The sequence below is a fragment of the Pinus tabuliformis genome, chromosome X (assembly GCF_031772625.1).
Source record: "Pinus tabuliformis cultivar Carrire ecotype Pingquan chromosome X, CPIR1, whole genome shotgun sequence".
NCBI lineage: Eukaryota > Viridiplantae > Streptophyta > Pinopsida > Pinales > Pinaceae > Pinus > Pinus tabuliformis.
In genome coordinates, this window is record NC_142308.1 from 1,322,726,570 (window position 1) to 1,322,747,817 (window position 21,248).

The window sequence follows — 21,248 nt, forward strand, 5'->3', positions numbered from 1 at the left end:
AATAAGTAGGAATAGTAAATCAGTTGCTGCAGTGATAGAATTTTCACAAAAACTGCAAGTAATTTGTTTGAAGGGATTTAACAAATAGGAGAAATATCATCAATTGTTGCAGTAGGAATTCCGATTTAGGAATTTTCACACTGTCGGGAACTTGAGGCTACATGGATATTCAGACGCTCACTAGGCTAATAGTGTGGTGGATCATAAGAGCATGTCTAGGTGTTGCTTTTCTTTGGGGTCTACTTCAATACCTTGGATGAGCAGGAAGCAGAAATCGGTCGCTTTAAGCACCGCTGAGGCCAAATACATTGCTGCGAGTATGGCATGTTGTGAAGCTGTTTGGTTGAGGAAGCTCTTCAATGAGCTATTTGAGCATGTGATGGATACTGTGATCTTTTGCGACAACCAGAGTGGGATTCGCCTATCAGAGAATCCCATGTTCCACGACCGCTCCGAGCACATTGATATCAAGTACCACTTTAGCTGGGATATGGTACAACGAGGAGCAATAAGGCTCCAACAAATTAGAACAGATGAGCAGGTCGTAAACATTCTCACGAAGCCTTTGGGAAAGGTCAAATTCTTAACCTTTCGAGAAAGACTTGGAGTCATGGAATGACCCTCCCATGAGGATCTCGTATGAGTTGGACACTGAGCTCTTAGAGCTCTTGGGGACTTGGGGTACTTCTTGGAGCTATGAGCGACCATAGGGTGAGTGGTTCACCTTCCCCTAGTGGTTCGCTAGATACAAGGCGAGTGGATCATCTTCCCCTGTGATACCCCATGATGGTTGACATGTGTGTAGGGTGAGTGGTTCACCTTCCCCTACCATTACAGACACATGTATGTTGGGTGAGTGGTTCACCTTCCCCTACCATTACAGACACATGTATGTTGGGTGAGTGGTTCACCTTCCCCTACGATTGACATATGCATAGGACAAGTGGTTCACCTTGTCCTATGGCATATGAGCAGGATGAGTGGTTCGCCTTCTCCTATCGATGCCCTAGCACACATCCTACACATGGGGTTCGGGACTCATGGGAATTACCTCTCATCTGGCCAATGAGTTGGGAAAAGATGGTTAGGAACCATAGCACTACCGATAGACACATCGTGTACTATTGTACTCCCTATGACTAGGATGCATAGTGTTCAACAACTTGATCTGGGATTAAGGACTGACTTTTGTCAGTGGAGAGTGATATGATCTTATGACTCACTCTCGATCACTTCTTCTTCATAACTACTTCATGGTTCAATAGAGCAGAGCAGAGCAGTGATGATAGAGATGGTACATAATGACAGGATGGCATGATGATAACAGATGGATTGGCAATTGGAATTCTCCCTAGTTGAGAGGGAGTGTTAAAATTGGCAACTAGGGCCAATCCCCACCTTAGGAGAGCTCGTATGATGGAGATGAATATTGCATTGGATTCCTCCTTTCGAGAGGTCCAATTTTGATATAAAGATCATCTCATTCTAATAAGCAAAAGTGGAAAATTTATTCTCCCTCATGCACAAATTATCAAGGTCGGCCTCAATGAAATAAAGCCCAAGAGATGTGTCTCCATACCCTCAACAATTTGTATAAATAGGAGTAACCTCTCTCCTCATTTGGACATCACTCATCTCAACACACATCTCTCTCTCCTCTCTTGATTGGTTCGTACAACTTAAGGACAACCTCTCTCTTCTTCACACGTGTGGCAGGAGGCCGAATTTCTGGCACTGTTTGTTGGCTGAAAATTTCAGGGTTACAGTGCAACGTTGACCCTTGCTGTTTGACCGAATTTTGAATGCATTTTGAAGGCAGAATTTCGATCTTTGGAGGACGCATTTATTGGCACAGAAATCGAGGAGTTTGGGACAGTTTGACCAAGGTTGACTTCAGATTTGACCACAGAAATTACAGCAGTGTTTCTCTATCCTTTGACTATTTTGGTCTGACTTTGACTCTCTTTGAAGGCCAAATTGGACTGTTGTTGACCGAGCTGCTTGGAGGACATTTTGGTGTTGCTTTGACCAGCATTGACTTTTTGGTTAGGGCTGCAGTTCACTATTGTTGACTGCTGACTTTGAAAGGGTTGTTTTGGGAAAATAAATTTGATATTTGTACTCTCACTCTGCTGAACTATTGAATAATAAGAAGAAGATTTGATCGGAGGGTTTTCCCCACATTGTGGTTTTTCCCTGGCATCCACCAAATCTTGTGTCCTCTTGTCTTGGCTTGTCTTTTGCACATTGTTGTTGGGAAAAGTATCCATTCGGAATGCCCCTATCCCACTCTAAGGTGTGATAGTGCCTTAGCAACAAACAAGGAAAACTAATTGAGTATTCTTCTTTATGGAATGTAAATGAGGAGAAAGGATGTAACTAACCTGTGTCTTCCGCTAGTTTGTCGATCCAATCACTCCTCTCTTCAGTGGCTCCCAGCTCCTTGCTCCTTCACCGGCCCAGCTTCACCGAATTCCTGCAAGATCACAAGAGAGAGAGACTACACGAAGATACAGATATACATTCATAAAAAGCTCAAGATCAGATTAAGCTAAACATGTAAGCATAACAAAACATCATTGGTACACAGCATGTAGGAGAAACTCAAATAGTTTATTGATAGAATAAGAAAGTCCAAGAGGAGATACAACCAAGTGAGTTCCGATCCAGCATCTACCTCCCAGCAAAGGAATCCCTTCCTCTCCTCCAACAAAGCATAAATCACCCAATGTACTAATCTCAATCTCAAACCAACAGCAATTCTCTGCAAAGTACAAAATTCCAGCCTCTGGATCTCTGGGATGAGGGATCCATATATAGATGTAAGCAGAGAGGATGAGTCAGCTTATGTTTTGACTTGTGGCTTCTCTCTGTCAGTTCTTGCTTCCACTTGGAGGTTGAGAGCCTCTTACTCATCACTAGTCGAATTCATTGAGGCAAGTGTCACTGGAGAAGATTCTGGAAGCTTCCATGGTCTTTCCACCTCGTTGAATGAGCTTGCCATTTGTCATTTCCCGCTCAGCGCACCTGGATAGTGTATCCAAGTGCGTTGCAACGCACCTAGCCAGTGCATTTGGGTGCTTTGCAACGCAGGCAGCTAGTGGAGCTTCTGAATTGATCCTGAATTGACTGTTTCTAAGTGGTTTTTGGTGGAGAACTTCTGGGAGAAGCTGTCATTGGTTGACCTTGTTCCTTTAGGAGCTGTAACAACATCTTTAGGGACTTTGGATCCCTTGAATTATGGACATTTCATGCTTATAGCTGTAAGGCACAAAAATGTCTATAACAGTTGCCCCCTAAAGTATGAGGCCGTTTATCGGGTGAAATGCTTTATTAGGAGGATCCGAAGTTCATTCAATACTGGGAGGAGACCTGTAATAAGATACAATACAATACATTATTTTTCATACTGTTTTCATGATCTAGCTGAGGCGGGCATTCCCATGCTCAGCTTTATAAATTCATTTTTATGTACATAGGACAGACAATCATCTGATGGTAGACTGATGATTGTGATGAAATCATCATCCTTTTGGTAGGATGATTATCTGTTCTGCAGTGTTGTACATGTCAATGTCTTTATTTTTCCTGAATATATATCGCAGCCCGGATGGATGAAACTAGATCCGGGGTCTTCAATCTCGTCCGATCTTCACTCTAAGTACAAGTCGATCCATGTGAGAAATGTTTTGAAGTCGAACATGGAAAGACATCGCTTGATTACCAGTCAATGATGTAAACTGTTAACAAGCGCGAGAGGAATCACCGATAATGATAATGACCCTCAAGGTACTGCAGTACAATTCACATGGTGTGAATAAAGGACTTGGCGTCGAACACCACGTAAAATCTTTCAGTCGAAGGTCATTGATGTATACCTGTCGCCGGAAGTGAGAAACTTGCCATTGAGGCATGCAAGCTTCAAAGTACTGAAGGGGGTGTTCCTAGATCAACTTCTTGGATAATGAGTTGATGTCGACAAGAAGCGATCCGTCAAAGGAGGGCCTTGATGTATCCCACATCAGTGACACGGAACGGAGCAAATGATTTTGATGGAGGTGAAAAAGATCTGATGATATATGGTTCAGGGTGGCGGTCATGAAAGAATGAATGATAATGTATGGTAGTGGATGGGACACGGTTGACTTCTCTGGATGACTTCTCTTGAACATATCGGCGACACTTATGTGATGGATTGGTAGCATTTACCCCAAAGGTGGATGGTATGGCGAGACCATGGTGATGTGACCGGTGAATGAAACAACCCAACCCGACTCAAGCATGGAGTGGAAGTGTCATGTTCAAGAGCGACTTGCTACCAATAACAGTTCTTTGAGTTTCTTCCCAATTTTTCCCCAGTCATTGCTGACCAGTACCTCTTTATTTTTGTCAAGCTTGAGGAGGATAACATATGCTTGTTCTATAATTTGCCCTTCGGGCAAACCCATCGCTATATTTTAACGAGCCTAGCGATAGTGAAACTCGTTCTCGTCTAAAGACAAGTTTGTCGCTATTAATGTTTTTAACGAGTCTAACGACAAAGATAACTCGGTCCTTTTCATTTTTAGAGAGTCTGAAAAGGTACGTAAAGTTAACTCTGAAAGTCCTTTTTCGTCATCTAATCCCTTAGGTCCGAAAAAGTATAAAACAATACAGAAGGGATGAATTTTCGATAGTTTTAACGAGCCGAACAAAACAAGCGCTCGATCTTTTTGTGCAATAATCCCTCAGGTCCAAAAAGATTAAAATCTAGAGGGATAGCTCTTCCAGTCGCTTTAACGAGCTGGAAGGCCAAAACTCGGCAATCTTTTCATATTTTACGAGTCAGATGAAAAGAGCTTAAAGAAGACTCGTCTTTTGAGGAACGAGTGATAAAATGGGTAGCAGCTGATTCCAGGTACGGGTTGGAATTTTCCAAGCACGACAGTGTCACAAGGATGGCTAGTGAAATCACTCTTCGCAGTTGTTCCTCAAAATGGGTAAACAATCATATGGAGGTGAATGATCGGCCAATGGAAAAGTGGAGGTGACGGTGCAAACACGACCAAGGCTTTAATGGCTGATAATGTTACATTCACGGTGGTTATTTACCGTAGGGTAATTCATTTTTTAACGAGCTTAAACGCGGATTGAAACACTTGCTCGATCTTATGTTTATTTTTTAACGAGCATGAACTATGCGCTAAAACTGCTCGATAATCCAGTCATATGATAAGAATGTCTCATGTAAGATTCCATTTTTTATGGGGCTTGCGCCTTACAAAGCTATGCCCCGCATCCTTTCTTTATGCAAGTTAGGAAACGACTAACCCAAAAAACAGATAAATAATCGCTCTTTGCTTGCACTCCGAAAGGTTTGCATGCCCCCATGTATAAAACAGAGTTTCAAGGTTACCTCTACTTCACTTCCGCCAAAACATTTGTTTTACCGAGAGAGGCCTACCTCTTTCAGGTTACCCAAAGATTGTTCTGTTAATCTTTCAAACAAAACACTTCCTTGGCGATGTCTACCGAGATAAACAAAGGTGAGTGACGACGAGCGCCAAACACATAACTTTGACAAGAGAATCTTATTCTAGAATAACCCCTCTTCCAAGACGGACGGGGTACAGACTAGTCATATTCTCCCGCGGAAACCTACCCTATACCCAAAGTTTTCCTGCCGAAGCAGACCAGGACGCATGCCCCCTGGGTTCCAGTCATATCCCTCCGAATTACTCGCGCTCATCGGGAGGACGGACCGTGGGTTGAGACATTTCTTGCGTGAAGAGACCATTTAGGGACGGTATATGACTATTTGCGATGCGTGATCCCGGAAATGAAAGCTGGTCCACGAGCTTGACCACTCTTCCTTCGTGCTGAAAACACATTACTCTAAAGAGTGAGGAGACGATGGCTCCCATGCAATATATATAGTCTCGTCCAAGGAGTAGGTTATAATCCAAGGGTCCTTGAACGACCATCACGTTCATTTGAATGGTCTTCCCTTTCAATGTTATGGGCACATTGGGGAGGATCCCTAAAGGTCGACTGGTTCCTTTATCAAAGCTTGTCAGATTTCTCATTTCAGGCAAAAGTGATGGCGAACCAAGCGCTTCCCAAGCAGTAGAGGAAAGGATACTAACAATGCCCCCTCATCAATGATGGTGCCAGCCATGACCATTCTGTATATTTGGACGATAATTCGGAATGGTATGCTTGTTAGTAAATGGGGTCTGCCTAGTTGATTTCAGTGGAAGGAGACAACTAGGTTGCTTGGTGGTGGGACCGAGTAGACAGCCGGATATTGCTCTGACGAACTTCCTTCCTGCGATAAAGGAATGGGTGGATTGCCCCCGTGTTCGTCGGAGTCTGTGCTGATGAAGAGAATTTGGACGGTGTCATCCTTATTCTCCTCAGTGACTGTATCATTCGAAAATAAAACCTCTGAAGGCAAGACCGGGTCAACTGCCGCCTCGACCTTTTGACTTTCGTCAGGTATGGATTCAGATGGTTCATCTTCAATGACCGGCGCTTCAGCTGACCACTTGAGCGGGTCAGCTGGATTTTCAACTAACGAAGGACTCGGCAAGAGTTTTTTATATCCAGGAGGAAGTCGTAACGGTGAAACCGGACGATCATCCAAAACTCTTTTCGCTTCGTCTAAGAAGGGACAACGGTGGATGGTGTGGTTGCCTTCGCACAGTCTACAGGGAGATCTAGCTCTCCCTTTTTGTCCAGGGACTTCACTTTCGCTATTTGACGGTGTGCATTCAACATGGCTATCAGAGGTTGATGCACCGGATTGTGCAAACGGGGAGACCAGTCCCTCAGTATCCGAGGGATGCAGGGACAATCTCTGTGAAAGTGGTCTCCCTTGCATATGACACATGGCGATTTAGGCCTAGTCAGTGCTGTGTGTGGATTTTCATTAGACGACACTCGTTTGCCCCCAGTCGCTTTTGGCTCCTTCTTCTTCTTCTCTTTCTTCTTCTTTTCCTTCTTCTCCTTAGGGACTTGGTTTTTAGCTTTGCCAGCCCCATCAAGCGAAGAGGAAGGAGGAGAGGAAGAATTAGAGGAAGTAGAAGGCTGGCGGGTAACTCTGGACTGGTCTAACTGTTGATTCGACTGTTCAGGAATAGTGGTGTTCTGAACGACACTGGTTGAGAAGAGCCAGACCGGCAAGCCCAATGTTACTTGGGAGCGGGAGCGGAAGCGGGGAGCGGGAGCGGAAGCGGGAGCGGGAGCGACCATTTTCAGAAGCTCCCGGTTTGGGAGCGAATCCCGAAGCGATTTTTTAAAAATATATATATTTTTTATATTTTTTAATTTTTGATACATATATGTCAACAAAAACATGTAGAATGATGAATTAGATATAAAAAACATAAAAAAGCATAGATTGAACCATATAACAACAATCATCTAGAAGTTATAATCTTCATCAACCACGTCCGCAAGTTAGTAACATAGTAACATACAACATATTGAGTCTCATGATTCATCAATCTTAAAGTTTCAAGCTTTCAAAATTCAATATATAACATTTATCATCATTGATCACCAAAGTTGTACTTGTAAGCTAAGTGTAACCATTACAACAAATAATATCTAACATGAAATGAAATGTTATAAAATGAAATGAAATGAAACAACTTTCAACTTTCATGAAGCATCATATTCATAATTCATTACTAATGAGTTATAATTGCCAACTTCAAACTTAAATTGTCATATATTGTTTAAAAAAATATCATAATAAATATTAAAGAGTCAATAGTTATAAAAGCTACTAGAAACTAGAAAAGAGAAGTAAATCTATTATCTATTTCTTATGCTTGGGCCTCTTGCCACCACGAGAAATGTCTAATTTTTTAGTCTTGTTGCAAAATCAGGATCTTTGTCATTAATATCACCCTCCAAGCATTAATATCCAGAGGTATCTTTGTCATTACCTTTGTATCTGTATAGGGATCTTTGTCATTAATATCACCCTCTAAGCATTAACATAAGATAGAAAAAGCATAGCATGTCAAGTCAAGATTTTGTTTGAGTGATGCGTACATTTTTAGAAGGGTCATGATAGAGGAGTTCGACAACCAATGTCACTAACATCAAGGTACATAGAGGGATTGGTACTCTTGATTAAATATGAGTTCCATACCCTAATACATGACAAAATTCAATGGAAACATTGCAATCCCTCAATCCTGAAATCCTGAAAAACTGATAAGTCTGCTGGATTTTGAATGAAATCTAAAATTCTACTTTCTCCATATGAAATCCAATGAGGACGAAACCACTCTCAAACATCCTGAGTCATTTCATGGTAATGTTAAAAATTTAAGTAAAAGGATGAAAATGAAAATTAAAGAAAATGTCACTTTTACTTTAAGAATTTAACATTACCATGAATAGCATATCAATACTAGGGCCTAGACTTGATCATTAAGTTGCCCCACTCAAAAACTATTTGTTTCTTTCAAAAAAAATTGCATTTCGAACATTACTACAAAAAAAAAAATGCAAAAAAGGCAAAACGCTCCCGAAAACGCAGGGAGCGAAATTTTTTTTAGGGAGCGCGCTCCCGAAATCGCTCCCTTTTCGGGAGCGCGCTCCCGAGTCGCTCCCGCCCGGAGCGCGGATCGGGAGCGGGAGCGAGGGGGGGGGGCGCTCCCCCGCAACACTGGGCAAGCCAATTGTCAGTCCTAGAAGCGACAATGTGGCCATATGGGGCGCACCAACATCTCCCCAAGAGGAGAAGGGACTAGGATTTCCACTAAGGGGAATTCCTTGGTTGGTAGGCTCCATTTTCTCAACGCAGGAAAAAGGGTATGAATATTCCGTTTAAAATAAATTTTAACGACGCTTGGACACAACTTGCTTTTTCAATTTTAAAGAGTCGAGAAAAAGCAAAAGATGACTCTAGTCGCCTTCGATGTTTTAACGAGCCTGAAGTGACAAATGCTCGGATGGACTTTTTCTGTTATAGAGTCTGAAAAAGGCCAAAAGGAACTGCTCTGGAGTTCTAGGTAGAGGTTGTGCCAAACTTTTCGCAAAACCGCAGAATACTTTTTAAGGTACGGGCGGTCAATCTTCCCGAATGCTGTGTTCAGTGCATTGTGATCAGTAGGGCGGCCGACACGGCTTCCTATGGATAAAGGTTTTATGCCTATAGGGGTCTCCCAATATATACTCGACGATACGTGAGAGCACAATCCGTATTGGCGCTTATCGTCTCTCAGGAGGAATCACCCAACCATCAGCAAGATCGACAGTCACCAGGTTTTACGACGCCGGAACACGTCTCTAGCCTAGACCTCTATGTTGTGCGTTAAGTTCCAATGTGTTGTTAAGTTCATTCAATTTATTTTAGGTTGATCTTTCTTAGAAGTTTGCCTTTATGGATCACCACGAGATGTATATACAATTCCTAAATGCAGTCTAAAGATGATAAGCAAGCATTTATCTTTTTTCAATCAATGAAAATCCTAGCTACAAGGGGAAAAGAAAGACACAAACTTTTCTCAAAGAGCATAGAGCACACTGTAAATGCACTTTTCCTAAATCAACATACAAACTGTCAAAATGCAAATGCACAAATGCATGTATTTGTTTTCGCTTTCTTAATATTGATGCCTAAAAAGAAAATTGTTGTACAAATTTGAATTCGATTTCAAGTGAAAACATAAACAAGTTTCTTTTTGAAAACAAAAAGACGATTACGACACTTTATGATTTTGAAGTAAACACTTGTTTCGACACTAGAAATGCATAAATTCAAACCAAAAGACAAAAGTAAAAGCGCAATCAACTGTCAACAGCAAACAAACTTACTCCTAAGATCAAAACGACACTTATGACAGGTTTAGATCTAAGAGCGACAGTATGACTAGTTTACTTTTGTAATGGGAAACTGCAAATGATGTAACAAATACACAAAGAACAAATACAGTTTCTTTATACAACTGAGGCGGAATTGAGGCAAAGAAAAGGGGTTTCAGATAGGTACACACACTGATAACAGGCTGCAAAAACAGAGACAAAACTGAGCAAAAGGAAGCAGGGAACCACAGCTGCACAAGGCAAGGGCTGATCAGCGCACCCCCAGCACAGAGAAACTGAACTTCAGCGCAGGTAGCCCTCTCGGGACCTGCGTTGAAATGCAGAACCTCTTCACAGAGCCTGCGCTGAAGCAGAAACGAGAATTGTCTCTGGGTTCTGGGTCACGGTTTGCAGTTTAATCTACAGTTTTTGGTCGGATAAAAGCTATCAATTAGGTACAATTAGGAGGATGATTTAAAGGAGGACTAAGATCTATCACAAAGGGCTGTTAGAGCACTTGTGGATCAGCTGTTCAGATCATAAAAACAGGCCCAGTGAGTGGGCTAGAGTGGCAGATCTCTACTTTGCATTTGTAAATGGCAAATGCATTTCGATTCGGCACTCCTGAGTTTATGAGAAGAACAACAATAGAAACACAAATAAACTAACAAGATACGTTCCCCAGCGGAGTTGCCAATTTGTTGTTGGGAAAAGTATCCATTCGGAATGCCCCTATCCCACTCTAAGGTGTGATAGTGCCTTAGCAACAAACAAGGAAAACTAATTGAGTATTCTTCTTTATGGAATGTAAATGAGGAGAAAGGATGTAACTAACCTGTGCCTTCCGCTAGTTTGTCGATCCAATCACTCCTCTCTTCAGTGGCTCCCAGCTCCTTGTTCCTTCACCGGCCCAGCTTCACCGAATTCCTGCAAGATCACAAGAGAGAGAGACTACACGAAGATACAGATATACATTCATAAAAAGCTCAAGATCAGATTAAGCTAAACATGTAAGCATAACAAAACATCATTGGTACACAGCATGTAGGAGAAACTCAAATAGTTTATTGATAGAATAAGAAAGTCCAAGAGGAGATACAACCAAGTGAGTTTCGATCCAGCATCTACCTCCCAGCAAAGGAATCCCTTCCTCTCCTCCAACAAAGCATAAATCACCCAATGTACTAATCTCAATCTCAAACCAACAACAATTCTCTGCAGAGTACAAAATTCCAGCCTCTGGATCTCTGGGATGAGGGATCCATATATAGATGTAAGCAGAGAGGATGAGTCAGCTTATGTTTTGACTTGTGGCTTCTCTCTGTCAGTTCTTGCTTCCACTTGGAGGTTGAGAGCCTCTTACTCATCGCTAGTCGAATTCATTGAGGCAAGTGTCACTGGAGAAGATTCTGGAAGCTTCCATGGTCTTTCCACCTCGTTGAATGAGCTTGCCATTTGTCATTTCCCGCTCAGCGCACCTGGGTAGTGTATCCAAGTGCGTTGCAACGCACCTAGTCAGTGCATTTGGGTGCTTTGCAACGCAGGCAGCTAGTGGAGCTTCTGAATTGATCCTGAATTGACTGTTTCTGAGTGGTTTTTGGTGGAGAACTTCTGGGAGAAGCTGTCATTGGTTGACCTTGTTCCTTTAGGAGCTGTAACAACATCTTTAGGGACTTTGGATCCCTTGAATTATGGACATTTCATGCTTATAGCTGTAAGGCACAAAAATGTCTATAACACACATGTTTTCATGTTCTATCTAAATTTATTGTCGATGTGTTTAAGTTAATGTGATTGCTACTGGAAAATTGTCATTGGGTTGATAAGGAACATTGAAGTAAATTGTGCTAAAGCATAGAACATACCATTTTTATCTAAAATTAACAATGTTAGGCATAATCCTTCAGGATTTTTTTCCTGTAAATAAAATTGTATATAAATAAAATAGAAGAATGTGAAGATGAAAAACAACCCTTGGATAATGAAATGAAGAGTCATTCCATTGTATAGATCTAATTGCACATTAATGCAATTCATCATGCGTGGAGTTACTCATTCTTGGCCTGACGTCAACAAGACTATCATTTGGCCCAAGGGAAGGAGCATCCCGGAGGGGCCAAATCATGGATGATGGCCTTGAGATGACGAATAACTACCCACTTCCCTTATTTTCGCGCAGCTGTGACTTGGTCCCTATATAACTTGAGTTCTGCCTCTTGGGATTTGCTGTCAAGATTGAGAAAGATCCTCTATGTAGATGGTTAATATTGTTTATAGATAAATATTTTCGGTTGTTTACATAACAGCAAGTGGCTTGTCTAATCTGAAAATGTATAAAAATAGGTTTTTTGACAGCTACAGTAAAATACATATCTCCTAACAATATAGGAAAATTAAAAGTTTGTTGACTTAGTTCCTTTCTTTTGCTCATGAGCTAACTTTCAAATGCAAGGTTTTTATATCTGATTTCATTATTGATAGTAGAATTATCAGATATTGCATTCCAAAAATTCAGTCAGGCATCACCAAGAACATCAAAATCTTAAAAGAATATCAAGTTCTCCTGGGGTAGGGTCATTTCATACAATATAAAGGAAGAAACATAACTTAGAAAATCAAAACATGAAAGTATCATATCTAAACTGAGATTCCTAAAATACCACACTACACAGCAAGAGTCTATATAGAGCTTACTTGAGGTGCAGGCAAAACAGAAAAAAGATCAAAAAGAAACCAGCGTTGAAGATAATGACGAGCTATTTGTTTTGGATCGTCCACTAACTCTCCAGCTCCAACGGTACGTGAAGCAGGCACAACATAAGCCAATCTGAACTGTAAAATTGAAATTCAAAAGATTTCACTACAAGAAACAGTTTTTTATTGTAATTTTTAACAGCATGATCCATATCAAAATAAAGAGTTGCCCAATATAGTCTGTTTTAGAGTAAATAAAGGACCCAAAGATGCTCTTCCTTAATTACATAAATATAAAAGACTAGCACCAAATGAAAACCAATAAGCTTCGGTGGTATATGTGTTGACAATGAAAACATATTGCTCAATGTTCGAATATAAATCTCAGAATATTTTCCAATGGTTTGTCAAGACCAATGCAAGCAAAGCAGGATTTCTTGACTGTATAGACTGCACAATAGCTAGTTTCGATTGAGAACCTGAAAAATATTCACTGGGCTTACATAAAAGGGCCTAAGGTCCTTAGTGGATCAAAGTAACAACTGACTATACACCAAATTTGCAAACTACTGGACATTATAACAAGAGGGTGGATTCACCCTTTTCCTCTCTTCAGATAGAATGTGTCCCATTTGGAATCAAAGGACTTTCGAGCACTACTTCAAAGAGTTTGGAACCTCTCACCCAAGTTAGTGGGTAATTAGGGGTGGATCCTTTGGTGGGGGCTCCTATATTTTGTATCATTAAGTGTTAAAATTGGCAACTAGGGCCAAATTCCATGTGGGTCATCTTATTTATGGAAGCTGATAATTTTCATGGATTCCTCTCATTGAGAGGTGTAGGATTGATCTAAAGATAATTCGATTCCGATAAGTATTCATGGAGTTATGAATTTATTTGTGTTATAAGACAATTCGACAAGGTCGGCCAGCAACCAAACTGCCCCCACTTGTGCTCAATATTTTAGTATAAATAGAGGTGGCCTTCAAGTCATTTTCACACACTCACACTCTTGTGATCTCTCTCTTCATTCTGTTTTGGGTTTTGATGAAGGAGAGATCTAGAGGGAGTGCCCTAGGCTCTACATTGCCCTAATGAAGAAGCCCTAACGCAGTCAATGAAGAAGCCTTAACACAGTCATGGAGGAGACTTCTATAGCGCAGCAAGGAGAAGTTCTAACTGCCCTAAATGCAGGTCTAGAAGAGACCCTAAGCAGCTGTCCTTAAAAGCCCTAAACGCTGTCCTAGGAAAAGACATCTAACTGCAGAGAAAGGAGGGTCATGTTGTGCCCTAGCCGCAGAGAATAGAAGGACTAACGCAGCACTATAGACGCAAATGAATGATGTATAAAGGAGGCCTCAATGTGCCCTAGCCGCATCCAAGGATGAGGCCTAATTATACGTGGAAGACAGGCCCTAGACGCTGATGTATGAGGCCTAAGTTTGTGCCCTAGTCATTGTCCAGGTGTGCCCTAACCGCAGGCCTTATGCCCCAGCAGTAAGGACTCTTTTAGGATCATTTGGAAGAGTGTTGGGTTACCGCAGTCAAGAGGAGACTTGATATAGCAAGCCGCAGCAAACAGAGGAAGGCCGAAGTTGTTGATGAGGGATAGACTGCCCAGAAAATGCAGTATAGGGTCTCCTCCTCTCTTAGAAGGGCAGCTGCAGTAAAGGAGGGCACTTCTGGGCAGATTGAAGGGTTGTTGGAAGTACCCTAACCAATCCAAGATTGCTGCAGTCAAGGACCCTCAAATTGTGAGATGAAGGAAGTGTTAAGGGCTGCCATATGCCCATCACAACAGTGTTTTGGGCATGACTGTTAGGTACAGCTGTTACAGCAGTAAAACTAGGACAGCTAGGCAATGGTACATACATATTTAGAGCAGCGTAAGTATGGTGGGACAGCAGCAATGTTGGGTCGCTGGAATAACAAGCCGTGATGAGACAACAGTACTAGCAACAATGATATTGTGCCACAATATTCAATGGGACAACACAATGATGAGGCAGTGGCACAATGGGACAGCAATGACATTGTGCAGCAGTGGCACAAAGGGACAGCAAGCATGGACAACATGGTGTAACATGGCAAGCATGGTGCAGCATGGCACGCATGGACAGCATGGATAGCTGTGGCAAGCACATAAAACATGTTTTATGACAACATGGCTCAACAATGGCACATGGGACAGCAGTGCAGCATAGGGTGCAGCACGATGAGGTGCAGCATGATGACGAAATGTAGCACAATGATAGGTGAAGGAGTCACCTTGGAGAATCACTTGAAGTAGTATGTCTTCAACTGATCTCATGTATCATCTTCTTAGAGATGATCTATGCTCTTATCTAGATAAGTCAAAGTGTTGACTTTTGTTGTAAATGTACTATCTCTCTCTTTCTCTTTGTTGAACTATTGAAGAACATATAAGAAGAATTGATCAAGGGTTTCCCCACATAGGGGTTTGTCCCTGGCTAGCACCACATCTTGTATCCTCTTGTCTTCAGCGATTTATGTTTATGTTCTATCTGCAATTTACTTTAATGTTGATGTGATTGCTAATCTGGAAAAATATTGAGCTAACTGTAAAAATTGAAATAAATTGCTCTAGGCATAGAACATACCTAAAATTAACATGGTATCAGAGCTGAGGTGAAGACAAAGCCCAAGCAAGAGTGAAAGAACAATCACCGAAGACAGTTGGGAAAGAACAAAAGGATCAGTGGCTTCCTCATCCCTCTTCAAATTCGCCAAGGGTGAAGGCAAAGCAGAGAACATTATCAGAATGGCATAGCAAAAGCTTCTGATGGCCTACCTAAAGACCACTTCATTAGGAAGTCTAGATCTAAGGGTGGAAAGAAAGACAAATGCCTTGTTTGTAATAAGTTCGGCCACTGTGCAAAGGAGTGTCCAAATGGCAGGGACACATCTCTTGATGAAGATAACAATAATTCCAGGAACATCTTCAATGATCGAGGGAATGACAAGTAATGCAGGTCATGAAGGAAACGATCGACTCTTCAAGAAAGCAAGGAACCCCAGGTATGAAGAATCAAATGTTGTTTCTGATAAGATAAAGAAGCGTTATCTTGTATTGGCCCTCTCCTTCAGATTCTTTGGGAATCTGGCTTATGGATTGTAGTGCTTCAAGGCACTTCATCAGATAGAAGGGTGATCTCTCTAATTTAGGAGATATGGAAACAATCGTGGGATTATACTTGGAGCCGATGCCACCTAACCCGGAAAGGATGTAGGAATGTTACCCCTAAATTGAATGAGGGTAACTCGATTCATTTACGAGAATCTCTTTATGTACCTGATCGCAAGAAGAACCTGGCGTCCATTTCGGCAATGGAAGTCAAAGGTTTCAGGGTGGCATTCATCGATGGGAAGATACGTGTTTGAAAATAGAATTTTCTAAGATGCTTTTTCTCATGGGTTCAGGGTTGGAAATTTGGCAGGATGGTCCATTGGGGACCATGTCAGTTGTCACATCTCATCTATAGCACTGGAGGTCTACTTATTATGGGGCCCTACCCGATGTGAGTCAGATGGTGACAGGGATGCCTGAATTCAGGGAGAGCATGAAGGTACATGTCTGAGATGTACCGAAGGAAAATATTACAAGGGGACCATTCCCCTCATGTAACAGGTCCACAGGTTTGGAACAACCCAAGGGGTTTGAGATTCATGATCGGGAATCTCATGTGTGCAGGTGGAAAAAAGCCCTCTATGGCTTGAAGCAAAACACCCCGAGCGTAGTATGAGAGAATTGATAACTGTCTGATGAAGCTAAGATTCACTAGGAATGAAGCCGATTCAAACCATTGCTTGAAGGTTGTGGATGATAAACCTCTCATACCGACACCTTCTGAGGATGATCTATTTCTGACAGGTGCAGACGCTCTCATTTGCAGAAGTAAGAGGGAGTTGGATTCCGGATGTGAAATGGTAAACTCCAAGCCTGTGACTCCCTCGAGGATCTTAACTTTCAGAAGTTATATGGTAGTGATGACGGACCAGATTTGGGAAATGCCTCTGAGTTTTATAAACTCATTCACGTTGATGTTCTTGGTGAACTTTCATCCAGACATATGTTTTGCAGTTAGCATGATGAGCTCATATATGGTTGAGCCTCACTGGACTGGTGCCAAGCATCTTCTGAGATATCTTCGGGGCACAATCTCTCATGGATTGAGATACACTGCCGAAAATCTGAAGCTGCATGATTATTCGAATGCTGACTGGGCAAGCAGTGTGGAGGATCGCAAGAGCACTTCTGAGTGTTGATACTCTTTGGATTCTGCTTCGATATCATGGATGAACAGAAAGTAGAAGTTGGTTGCTATAAGCACTACTGAGACCGAATACATAGCTATGAGTATGATCTCGTGTGAAGCTACCTGGTTGTGGAAGCTCTTCAGCGAGTTGTTTGTACACATGATGGATACCACCGTGATCCTATGTGACAACCACGGGGGGATTCAATTGTTGAGGAATCCCATATTCTATGATTGCTCCAGTAGATAGACATCAAATACTACCTTATCTGGGATATGGTACGTCGATGAGCGAGGAGGCTCCATCACATTGAGACTGATGTACAGGTCGCAGACATTTTGTCAAAACCTCGGGGAAAGGTCAAATTTGTGACTTTCCCGAACGACTTGGAGTCGTTGAGAAACCCTCTTATGAGGGTTCTGCATGTTGCATGCATTGAGCTCTGGGAGCTCCGGGGGCTTGGGGTACATATTAGAGCAACTAGCGACTATAGGGCGACTCACCCTCCCCTAATGGTGCATTGTGTACAGGGTGAATGGCTCAGCCTTCCCCTGTGATACCCCGAAGCGACTTAGGGACAGGATGAATGGTTCTCCTGTCGAGGCATCCTACCCATGCAGTCTGGGACTCATGGGAAGTACCTCCCATCTGGCCAATGAGCAAGGAAATGGGGTTAGGGACCATAGTAGTACCATCGAGGGACGCATCGTTGTATCTACCGTACTCCCTATGCTAGGATGACCTCCATTGATCTAGGATCAGTATGAGTGGTTTGAGACACTCTTTTGTGATATTGATCTGGGATCAATAAAACTGACTTCGGGTTAGTAGAGAATGGTATGAGACATTCTCGATCAATTCTTCTTCTTCATGGTTCAGTAGAATAGAGCAGAGCAAAGCAGTGCAGGGCACTGATGGCAGAGATAGTATAGTTGGACATATGGATTGGTGGATGAAGTTCTCCCTAGTTGAGGGGGAGTGTTAAATTGGCAACTAGGGCCAAACTCCATGTGGGTCATCTTATTTATGGCAGCTGATATTTTGCTTGGATTCTTCTCATTGAGAGGTGTAGGATGGATCTAAAGATCATCCAATTCCGATAAGTATTCATGGAGTTATGAATTTATTTGTGTTATAAGACAATTCGACAAGGTCAGCCAGCAACCAAACTGTCCCCACTTGTGCTCAATGTTTTAGCATAAAGCAGGTGTCCCTTTATGAACAGCCATGTCCTTTATGGACATACCTCTTCATTAACTAATTACTAATTAATCATTATTTATGATATTTTATTATTATTTATATTTACATTATGTATATATATATTTTATTCATAACAACTTGAGAGCAAACTCTGCTCAAATCTACGGTTAAAGGAAGTCAACATGCCCAGAAGAATTTGATCAAAATGCTAGTCAACTCAATGATCCAAAACAGGTCAAAATCCAAGTCAAACAAAGTCAAATCTCCTCAAGTCAAACGGCTCAAAACAGAAGTCAAACTCGGTCAAATTAGATAGCGTCTCTTTTTCGCATGTGTGAACTCAGACCCTGCAATTTCAAATCAAATTGAACCATCCAATGAAGAAATCATATATGTCATGATGCCGACAAGTGATGTGACCTTAGGTGTATTTATATGTTGCTGATGAGGTCAAATTTCCTCCTTTAGGCCGACTTGTACTTTTTTTATGTGACATGGTCCATCATTAATATAATAATTTCCCACATGCAAATTAAATTCTTCCAAGGGCTAGAAGGGTCTCTGGAGGGTGAGAAGGGCTTCCCAAAGGAGGTAATTGCTCCTTAAGCTGCCAAATTTCAACACTCCCTCTCAGCTAGGGAGGAATTTTCAACTGCATCATAAGTGTCATCTCCAATGTCTCGTCATCATCATTGCTATATCTCATTTATGCTCATATATGCTCATATGTTGAACACTCTTGATCTAAAGAAGAATCATCACAGGGGAGATCAATTTGCCATAAATGAAAAAGATTTGTCAACCCCATGTCCAATCGACTAATTAGAAAACTTCATCCAGATAGTAAGGGACACCAATTTACCACAAGGGTAAAGATTTGTCGACCCTCTATCTTTGACAATAAGGGAGATCGATTTTCCACTAGTGACAAAGATTTGGCGACCCTATGTCACACAACTTGATCTAAAAGACCAAGTGTGTAATATTTTTTTTGTCTGGTGTTCCTTATGACATGGTTAGGATGGACTTTCAGAGTTGGTGGCAGATAGGTCACAAGCGCAGGTTGATGTCATCAATGGACCCAGGGGCTTTTGGAGGGGTTTTGAGGAGTTTCTATGAGGTCCAATGGCATTCGCTTGGTATATTCCATCATCCGCACATTTTGCCTTTCGTTCCGGCGCATTCCGACAACTTTCAAAAAACAAAGTTATTATTGGGCCTGACTCAATTAATTACGCTTAAGGTGGCATTCCGAGAGGAATACTCAACAAAACACCTTAGTGTAATAGCTCGTTGGAATCGAAACGAGAAGATCTACATGATGGGATGGTTGGACTTGAATTTCAGTGACCTGAGGAGACATGGTGGCCAATTTACCCTTTTCCCGCATTAAAAAGAATATTTTAATTAAAATAAAAGAGGGAAAAGTGCTCCATAATTAAAATAATAATAAAATAAGAGGTTCTACAGGAGTCCATCATATCTATAAAAGAGGAGGAGGAGGCCATTGGAGGACATCTTGGATTTGTGATTTCCTCTTGTGGAGAGGTTTGAAAACTCGGTTCTTTACTTCAGCAATAGCCCCAAGACAGAAACCCTCGGGTGATCTTGGTGAAAATGGACAAAAACCCACCTCATCTCCTTGGTGGATTCAACCAGAATTCACAGGTGCAATGATTAATTTTAGTTCAGTTTTGGGAGGGTCGGTTTCAGCATCAGAGCAGATCAGTTTTGGAGACCAGATTGTCTCTCTCAGCTATTTCAGCTATATCATCGTGTACACTCTTTCAGTGATTTATTATAATACAAGTTGAGATTATTTCTGCTCATTGTGTTATTGAATTGCATGCACTCTACTTGTTATATTTTACATGGCAATCTTCTGTAAATCGAATAGTAATTTTATGGTGAAATTTTGGTTGAGTTAAATTTCTGAATATTTAGCAAATTATCTTGTTTGGGACATTACAGTGGTATCAGAGTAGTGCATCCTACCAACTTGAGAGTTTTTGTAGATAAATTTCGAGGAAAGATTGTGATCAAATTACCGAAGACATTTTCGTGCCGATCATGTGAAATTGTTGCTCATTTATTAAATATTCTACAAATTCTATTTGAAATTGTTGAATTATATGGCTGAGAATTAAAATTTGCAATTTTGTGAAGGACAAAGATTTTATTATTTGATCAATTTAAAAAAGGGGGCGATTTAATTTTCATCCCCAACCAAACTATTGGGGCCGAGAACGAAGTCACTTCTTCTGGTTGTGTATCCAAGTTACAGCGAAGGTCGCAAGATTGGTTGTGAAATGTAATTGGCTGGGTTGCAAATAGTGCGCAACGGAGAAAGATATGCCCTGTACGTGATTGAAGCCAGAAATCTGTCAAGATTTGACCCGTGCGATCGAAGGTTGAATTGTTTATTGTAGAGGCGGAGTGATCCAATTTGATTTGTTGACGACGTGAGTATCAAGCAGCCTATCCGCCACCCCTACCGTCACATATCTTACTGCCGCCTCTGCCGTTGATTGGTGTTGGGCAAAAAATTGAGCACATGCAAGCCGAATCGCAGGGGCGATTTGTCGAGTTCCTTGGGCAATCTGGTTGTTACCAAGTGCGCAACTAAATTATGTATTGTTTGATCGTTGTTGGATCGCTGGCACATTGGGAGCACAGAAGAATGTGACACGCAGACCGCGAGCCACTGTTCCGTGTGATAAAATAATGAAGTTATGGAACCGACACAATTTCCTGGTCAACGCATTTTATTATCTTTCAGCGGTCACAGATTGACTGCGCCTTGATCCTTTAACTGGCGGTGTGCACCTGTAGGAGCTTGTGGAGCTAAGCGTTTCTCTGTGCACCCTGCATCTGGCCCATAAACACATCTTCAAAAAATGAATGGGGTGCCACATGAATCAGCATAAATTCAAAACCTCGTGAATTGTTGCTGCATGCGGATTTCTGAAGAAACTTAGGCGTGTACGATCTAGAGGCCAAGATCGTGTAATAGTGAAGATCGATTCTCACTTGCCTGGAGAATGGGCTACGGTCACAATTGTTTAGAGAATGAATTTGATGTAGCCACAACCTCTCGCTCAGCAAAATAAAAACCAATTATATCTCTTGTTAAGAATCGATCTTAGTGATTGCGTGTATCCACTATAGCAAAATTATGCATATGATCTGTGCATTGGGTTGATTGGGCATCAACATAAGGACGTGAAAGGGGCACGCATTCCACGGAGAGGACAGCCTTAATGGCAGAC

General features: G+C 41.7%; 1 pseudogene across 1 annotated transcript in view; it reads right to left on the minus strand.

Moving 5' to 3' along the window:
* The window catches only part of LOC149144958 (putative cyclic nucleotide-gated ion channel 20, chloroplastic), a 410,537-nt pseudogene that overhangs the window by 358,255 nt on the left and 31,034 nt on the right, over positions 1-21,248 (minus strand). Inside the window, exon 5 of the transcript XR_016264145.1 lies at positions 12,499-12,636. The product of XR_016264145.1 is annotated as a putative cyclic nucleotide-gated ion channel 20, chloroplastic (transcript). The remainder of the gene's footprint in view (positions 1-12,498; positions 12,637-21,248) is intronic.